The sequence below is a fragment of the Eulemur rufifrons genome, chromosome 18, assembly GCF_041146395.1.
Source record: "Eulemur rufifrons isolate Redbay chromosome 18, OSU_ERuf_1, whole genome shotgun sequence".
Taxonomy (NCBI): Eukaryota; Metazoa; Chordata; class Mammalia; order Primates; family Lemuridae; genus Eulemur; species Eulemur rufifrons.
Window position 1 is genome coordinate 27814959 of NC_091000.1, and position 7573 is coordinate 27822531.

Sequence of the window (7573 nt, forward strand, 5' to 3'; positions counted from 1 at the left end):
GTTGTTGAAAAAAAAGAAATATAACATTTTATAAATCAAACAAAAACCCTATTCATTCAAAAAGATTGAAAATACATGTTTATATATTGCAGAGAAATGTCTAGAAGGATATTTATTATTAACAGTGATTAACTCTCAGAAATGCTATTGTGTGGAAAAACTGGGAACTTTTAAATACTCTATATCTTTCTGTATAATTTTTTGGAACACTTACTAATAATTACATTTTTAAAAATTTAATCAAAAACTAATTTTTGATAGGAAGTTAAAATGTATAAAATGCAATGAGATCATATGTATGACCTTTAAATAGTGGAATATGGCTTTTTTTGTCTTTCTAGGTTTCTTTATTAAAAATTTTTTTTAATTGACACATAATTGCACATATTTATGGGGTACATAGTGACGTAACACATAATGTATAGTGATAAGATCAGGGTAATTAGTACATCCATCATTTCAAACATTTACCATTTCTTTGTGTTGGGAACATTCAATAAATATCCTCCTTCTAGCTATTCGAAACTATTTATTATTGCTAACTATAGTCATCCTACAGTGCTATAGAAAAATGCTTCACGAATTTGGGTGTCATCCTTGCATAGGGGCCATGCTAATCTTTTCTGTATCATTCCAATTTTAGTATATATGCTGCTGAAGAGAGCACATTTTCAAATTTAAAAAAATGATTATACATTGCTTGTCTAACAAAAACTGGAATGAGTTTAATTTAAAATAAAAAGCCAGAAAGCATTTGGATAGTTTTTTAAAAGTCAACTTTATCACGATGCTTATGGTATTTCATAGATAGCAGATCATTTTTTAGCTCAACAAAGACCTGGGATTGAGACAGACAAAAAGAAGTAACATCTGCTGGCATTTGGTCTTGGGTGCTGTTTAGTGAAGCTGGAAGGTATTCATTCCTCTTCTCACTTTTATTTGCATCCACAAATTTATATAGGAAAGGGGGGAAAAAACATTCATGAGATTAGAAATTGGTATCTTTCTTTTAAGATTCCTTTTCAGATTCAAATTTATTAGCATATGTCTGATGACAGAGGTGGCCATAGAGTCTGGTAGGTACAAGATAGCTAAGATGGGGCGAGGTAAGGGTAGGGGTGGAATCCCTAAGAGGAATTTTACTATAAAGGAGGAACAATCTGAACCGATGACCCAGACCTTTCTGAAGGACCTGAATCATTGGAGGCACATGTTGACTTGGGACACAATTTGTAGTTGAAGCAGAAACTTCTCCCTACTTGGATATTATGGAATGTCTTGAAGAAAAGGTTTGCATGTGATGAATTAGAAGAGCTGTACTGAGAAGTCCTCTTCTAAGAGTGACACTGGAGCAAAATGCCCTGAAAAAAGAAACACTGAGCCCCAGCCACACTGGCAGAGTCCTGTATCAGTAGCCCTAGAAACAGAGAGCAGGGCACCAGGGCTGACAGAAATGTGTCTTAGAATAGAAGCCTCTTGAAGACTAGGATTTTAGTCTCTTTTGATGTCTGCTTACAACAGTGCCTGACATGTAGTAGGCATTCAACAAATACTTGTGGAATGATGAATGAATGAAAGAAGGAATGTATGGGTGGGAACACAGTCAGGCCCTTGGCTTGTGGTTCTATCTGGGTTTCAGCACCACAACAGCTATCCTGGCACGGAGGCAGTGCCCCTTGGGGCCACAGGGCGGGGCGGGCAAGATCTGGAGGTCAGTGATCACTGAGACAAGTATGGTTTACCCATAAAAGGAAAACATTTCACTAACTCATTCTAGAAAGTCAAGAGAGTGTGCTCTGTCATCCCACTGATGACCAGGAGTGATCTGACTGTCCTCCTGCTCCCTGTGTGCTGACCTGGAGTTGTGACTCCTGTCCAAGAGAGTGGCCTTTCAGCATACACATAGAGAGTGTTCTAGACAGAGCATGTGCTGAGTTTCAGAAATAGAAATCAACACTTTGTGTGGTCTAGAAAAACAGCTGTAATCTTGCTTACAGTTGTTTTTTGTTTGAATGCTCATTTGGGGTTTTTTTTGTGGGGGGGCGGGGAGTGATGTCAGGAAATATCTTTTATAATAATGATATGTTTGAAAACTATTTCTTAAATGGGCCATATTTAGAATCTAATGATTAGGTTGGAGATGTGTGTGTGTTATTCTTCCTAAAAAATGAAGATTCAAAATCTTAATACAATTCCTTATTACATATTCCTTTCTTCTGAACCAAGAAACTGCCCAAGAATGTCATTATTGTCATAATTTTTTATTGCCTGAAAAAAAAGGAAACTTTTCATGGTTGAAAAGTAGTACAATGCAGTCCAGATGGGTGAGCTGAGACTAACAGTAGTCAATAAAATACTTGATTAATGGCATAAAAGTTGCCTCCAGGTACTGGTGTTCTGATTACATAATATCCATATTTAAAACAAAAAAAAACTAGTTCATGCGGAAGCATGGAAATGCTTTAAGCGTGAAGGCAGCAGAAACTGTGTAATAGGACCAGAAAGGCAGTGGCCCTGTCCAAACGTGTCCCTACTCTGCGACTATTATGGTTATATTCCCAGGTGTTAGAGCTCCAGGTAGCACTGAAACTCAACCAGCAGAAACTCTCCAGTAACCAGAAGTTCTAATTAAAATAGTAGTAGGAGTCACATGCAGACTGCAAAAATCTTAGACCGTGAATGTTCGCCCTGACTGCTGCTTTTACCCCCCCTGCTGCCCACTGACGTAAGTCCCCACTTCTTCCTTTGGCTACCCCTACTCATCCTTCAAAACTCAGGTGAGATTTTCACTTCACCCAGAGGCCCTCTTTGACCACCCCTCCTATAAGCCTCCACAGCATCTTTCATGTGTCTGTGTAATTAACACATTACATGGCACATTTGTCTGTCTTTCCCTCTGCCTAGAGTGCCTAGTAAAATGCAATTACCATAGTAGGCAGTTCGGCAAATGTTCATTAGTAAATGTTATTTGGGTTCTTGAAAAGTAGTGAATCAATTTGACCAAATAAAAGGAGCTTAGAGAGCTCTATCGACAGTAAGCTTTGATGCTGCAGAATTTTCCAGTGGTCATTAAAAGAGGTGAGAACTGAGAAGCAGTGTTCAGTTATCTTTCAGTTCCTTCTTTCCAGGAGGACACTAAGAATTCATTATGGCTCTCTTTTTATGCTCAGAAAAAAATCTAAGAATGAAGACAATCACCTTTATTTCCATTTTCAGCAAGGGTTCTTGCTGTGTGGCAGCAAAAATGACTAGCAAAAAAGTATAACCAGGTATTGGCTGCTCTAGAGAATCTGGACTCTTTCTTTCTCTCTCTTTCAGGTTCAGGGTGGCATATTCCTAATTCCCTCATGACCACAGAAAGTAAGAATCTAGCTTCAAATCTGCAACATTTATGGCTAAGGAAGAAAATTTTTCTTAAATTTCCATTTGACAGAGAAATACAGATAACAGAACCATAAAGCCATGGGTTTTTGATCACTCAGGAAATCACAGAACCAGGATCAAATCCCAGAGGAGAATCATAGGGCAGTACTTGGTCCTATAGTCCAGCAACCTCAAAGCCAAGCTGGTAGCGAGGCGTGGTAGCTCACACCTGTAATCCCAGCAGGTTGGGAGGCCAAGGCAGGAGGATTGCTTGAGGCCAGGAGTTCAAGACCAGCCTGAGCAACATAGCAAGACCCCCCCGTCTCTACAAAAAATAGAAAAATTAGCTGGCCATCATGGCCCACAGGTATAGTGCCAGCTACTCGGACGGCTGAGGCAGGAGGATTGCTTAAGCCTAGGAATTTGAGGTTGCTGTGAGCTATTAATATTATCACAGCACTGCACTCCAGCGTGGGTGACAGAGCAAGACTCTGTCTCTTAAAAAAACTAAAATAAAATAAAATAAAAACAAAAAATGGAGCTGGAGCCCTTTACTGTACTAGTTGCATGGCAAGTGACGGAGTTTCACTTTTTAGTCCAATTTTAAACCAATTATAAAAGAGGGCAAGCATACACTTTTCTTGGGATACTTGATAGTGCCTTATAGAAGTATTATTTGTGCTAAAGTCAAGTAGATCTTTCTTTATCCCTGTCTCATATTTTACATTTCTGAAAATAAAACAGGAAATTACTTGAAGAAAATGCCTGGAAGAAAATCAAATATTTTCAAACCATCCAGAAGAATGGAATCCTTTTAAAATTAAAACTCGCCAAAGGGGGAAAAAAACAAGTAATGTCTAATTCTTAAAAACCCAAAGAGGAAAAAACAGCTATTATTCCACTATTGTGCCATGACATCTAGGTGCCCCTCTCACTGAGCTATTTATCATTGGTATGTGGGAAGACACCTGGACCTTCTCTGACCTCCTATGTCCCAGCAGCCCAAAGGAGGGGGGAAAGCCAGTTGCTTCTCCTCGTCTGCATTTTCTAGCCTTGAAAAATGCTTTGGCTGTCACTTGCAGCTCTGCTTCCAAGTCTGTAGTGACTAGGGAAGTGCCTATAGCTGGTTTTATCTTTTCTGAATGTGGAGGATGCAATAGGGAACCAGAAATGCCTTCCTTAAAATGCCATTTATTTGCTGTGTGGTGGCAAAAAGGACTGGCAAAAAATTATAACCAGGTACTGCCTGTCCTGGAGAATCTAGACTCTTTCTTTCTCTCTTTTTCAGGATCAGGATGGCACATTCCTAATTCTCTCCTGACCACAAAAAGTGAGAATCTAGCCTCAAGTCTGCTATAGACTCCCATAGGGTCTCTGGGACTTATGCAGAAAGGCAGAAAAGGATATACCTTATGACTTTTATTAAGTCCTAAGATTTTGAAATGTTGTAACTGGGACTCATTCTCATCTTAATAGAATAAATTCTCATTACTATATTTCTTTTCCATGTTAAAGAAATACAATCTTCATTCTCCCTTAAGACTAAAATTGTAACTGAAGTCAGCGTAGTTAGTGGTTAACCTTGAGTGGAAGGTTTAAAGCACTAGAAGAATTTATAGTTAATAAAATTACTCATCCATCTATAATTATTGCATCCTCCTTTTACTTGGTTTTAGATTTCCCTATATCCATTTCCACAGCGTGTGAATGTGATTTATTGCAAATTGAAGTCCAGATGGGTAAATATTAAGTAAATAATAAATGTAAAACTACGTTTTTTTTCTTAACCATCATTAACTAACTTTGAGTTTATATGTGTCCTGGCGCTGTTCTGTGTGCTGTGGAGGAGGGCAAATAAGACATTTTGGGTCCTTATGTAGATTGTAACCCAGAGACTCAGATAAGGAGCGATAACTTATTTATACTATTTACCCACAAGTCAGGCATTACCTTTGAGATGTTTTTCCAGTAGTACTAATGAGTTCGTATTGCACCAACCACCTTCTCCTAAGTGGCCCTTTCTTTGATTAATGGCATGCATTTTCTAGAACTCTTATAGTTGGGAATGTGGGTTTTGTTCTTGAAATGGAACAGAGATAACTATAATACATGGGTGTCTAACTCACAAGCCTGGCCTGATTTCCATCTTCTTCTTACCTGTTAACCATGTCTTACACAAACTTGTAGATAGGAGCCAAGTGAAGAGAAGAACATGTTTCCCAGTTTTAATTGCAACAATTATGTATCAGTGGGACAGCAAAGCTCTAATGAACTGACAAAGATCAAATCAAATCGACACACGCATAATGCACTATATGATCATTAATGATAAATGTATAATGTAAGTTTATTTTATTTATTTTGGGGACAATGCTGAAAGGAAGAACAAAAATAGATTAAAGGGAGAAAGTAAATTATTTTTAAATATTCAGAACATCGTCTGAAAAGGCCAAGAGGCAGAAAGGGAATGGAGATTGTGGAAATGATTTATAAAAAATAAGGAAACAAAAGTACGTGATCGAATTATAGACTGTGAATCAGGCATGAAATGATGGGTAATCAAGGCCATTAAGGCAGAACAGACTGGTGCAAAGGGCTGGAGGCTGCAGTCAACACCTTTAGCTTTATTTACAAGGGTACTGTAGAATTTTTGAGGCCTTAAGAGACAACAGATGTGCCACTTGAGAGAAGGATTTTAAGATTGGTAAGAAAATAAACCACTTAGGATCGACCCGATTAACAGAGAAGGGTAACATTCTGTTTATGGAAGAAGAGCTATAAGAAGTTCAGAGAAAGTAACAGTATAGTGCTCGCTTCAGCAGCACATATACTAAAATTGGAACAATACAGAGAAGATTAGCATGGCCCCCGTGCAAGGATGACATGCAAATTTGTGAAGCATTCCATACTTTTTTTGCTGCCCCAACCCAATAAAACTGATGATACCTGTAAGAAAAAAGAAAAAGAAACAGTTGTTAACTGTAGGGGTTAGGGGCAGAAAGTAAGAGTCAAAATTCCTCAAAAATGAAGTCTATGATGTGCCCTTCTCTTTGGTAGGACTTACAGGCATTGCAGCATTACAGAGTTTTTAGATCCATATGTAATGCCTGCCTTCAAGACCAACAATGAGTATGCAGTCTCTTGGCAGCCAGTTAGCCTCAGAAAAGGGCCCTTAATGGCGGCAAAGATTCTTTCTTCTACCTGTTTGCACAGGTACAGTGATAATCTCAACTTTTTAGCATCAGAAAGCAACTCAGAAGCCATTCTATTTTGTTAGTCCAAATTTCTCATTTAACAGGTTAGAGAGAATATCTGATTTGCTCAAGGTCACACAGTTAGTTTAGTCCTGAAGTAGACTAAAACCCAGCCTTGCAAGTTCTCAGCAGTGCTGTCTACCAAATGTATTTTTTTTTTCTGTTTCAGAAGGGCCAGTTAGCTAATTACTCTTCTAGCATTTGAAAAGAATGATATTTTGCAATTATATAGGCAAGAGGGGAAAAAAAGAATGAAAAGTACGGTAGAGTGTAATGTTACACATAAACAGTGAAGTTTTCTCACTTTTATCTAATATTTTAATTTCAAAATATTTCAAACATCCAGAAAAATTTGGAAACTAGTATAATAAATATACATGGACCTGTCATCTTGCTTCAAAATATCATAATACTTTGACATTTTTTCTTCAGATCTTTTTAAACAAATAAAGCAGTAAAAATATAGTTAAAGTTCCTTGTGTGTTCCTCACCATCTCATTCCTCTCCCTCCCTTCTCAGATGTAACCACTATCTTGAATTAGGTATCATCTCTGTGCACATTTTTATACTTTTATAATATACATAGGTATCTACAAACAACAGATAATATTTTTCTCATTTGTAAGCATATGGCATCATACTCCATATATCCTTTTACAACTTGCCTTTTCTACTCAACATTATATTTTTGAGATTTATCCATGTTGATACATAAAATTGTATTTCTTCTGTTTTCACTGCTATATAGTATTCCCATTCTTTCTCCCACCGGCAACTGCTTTTCTGCTTGTAAAAATAAAAATGTATAAGCCTCTGATTTTTTGATTCGTTATTGATTATAAGCAAAGCTGAAATCATAGGTCCTAAATTTCAATGGTACTTAATGAAAAATATTAAGAAGCTATTGAAACAAGAGATTTTGAGAGTGTCAAGCATAAGATTAATAATTATCTTTT

At 37.3% G+C, this 7573-nt stretch overlaps 1 non-coding gene and 1 pseudogene across 1 annotated transcript; one reads left to right on the top strand and one right to left on the bottom strand.

Annotated features, from left to right (window-relative positions):
- Positions 1 to 567: 567 nt before the first annotated feature.
- LOC138399207 (U6 spliceosomal RNA) lies at positions 568 to 667 on the bottom strand (annotated as a pseudogene).
- A 5502-nt stretch (positions 668 to 6169) lies between these two features.
- LOC138399190 (U6 spliceosomal RNA) lies at positions 6170 to 6276 on the top strand. Its single transcript, XR_011236090.1, has one exon. It is a non-coding gene; the product is annotated as a U6 spliceosomal RNA (small nuclear RNA).
- Positions 6277 to 7573: the final 1297 nt, after the last annotated feature.